This window comes from Tiliqua scincoides, chromosome 10 (assembly GCF_035046505.1).
Source record: "Tiliqua scincoides isolate rTilSci1 chromosome 10, rTilSci1.hap2, whole genome shotgun sequence".
NCBI lineage: Eukaryota > Metazoa > Chordata > Lepidosauria > Squamata > Scincidae > Tiliqua > Tiliqua scincoides.
Window position 1 is genome coordinate 10,407,810 of NC_089830.1, and position 1,267 is coordinate 10,409,076.

Consider the following 1,267-nt stretch of genomic DNA (forward strand, 5'->3'; position numbering starts at 1 on the left):
TGCCAGCAGCCTCCCACCACTACAGCAGACCCTGGGTCCTCAGCAGGTCTTGGGCACAGCAGCCACACTTCAAACTCCAGTGTCTCCAGCAGTCCCTTAGTCACAAAGTCAGTCAGAGCATCCAGGGCAGAGTCCAAAGTCAATAAGCCAAGTCACAGTCCAAGGTCAGATTCCAAAGTGAATCAGTCAAATCAGTCAGAGTAGCCAAGTCAGTCAGTTTCCACTCCAACCTGCACTCCTTCTCCAACCCACACCACCTTCCTGCCGCAGGTGCTCCTTATATCCCTGAGGGCCCTATTGCCTTCAAGTGGCTGCAGCTGTGCAGCACACTCTGCTGGATGCCCAGGGCTTACCTTTAAAGGGGCCACTGCTGACACCACATCTACCTCCTCACCAGATCTACCTTGATTCCAATACATATGGTGGTTATGACATCTGCTTATCTTACATGGATAATAAAGAACTCCCCCCACCTTCCAGAGGCACACTGCTGGAAGGAAAAAAGGACACAGACTCCAGAGGTGGGGAAGAGAAGAAGCCAGAGCTGGGGGGGAGGTGGGGGGGCAGCCACAGGCCAGCTTCTGCCCTGCCTGCCTGTCCTCCCTCACTCAGGCTGCAACCCTCTCCACACTATCCTGGGAGTAAGCCCCATTGACTACAATGGGACTTCTGAGCAGTTGGTTGGAGCTCTCAGGTGGCAGTCCTTTCCACACCTTCCTGGGAGGAAGCCCCACTGACTACAGTGGGGCTTACTTGGGAGTAGACCTGCACAGGAAGAGGCTGAGGCTACAGCCCTCCACACCTTCTTGGGAGTAGCCCAGGGACTACAGCAGCTCGAGAACAGACCTCCACTTGATGGCAACTCCTCTCTGCCACTGAGGGTCAGCTCATCTGTATATCAGCATGTGGTCAGTTCTCTGGTACTTCCAGTTGTTTTGAACTGGCAGCCTCAGATCTTCAGGCATACAAGGCGGCAGCTCTACCAACTGAACCAGACCTCCACATCTAGAACCACATCTAGAAGGCACCTTGGGAGAATCAAAAATCCACTTACCTCATCGGGTTCTGGAGACGCCATGTTTCAAGCACACAAAGGAGGCTCACCCCAACAAACCCTATGAAGAAACTGATGCAACAAACTAGGGCTACAAAAAGAGAAAGAAAGAAAATGCCCTGGAATGCTACAGCCTAACATATGAGCTTCCAGAGCAATAAACAAACACAACAAAGATGGATGTATCCAGTGTATGACAAATAAAGATTGCAG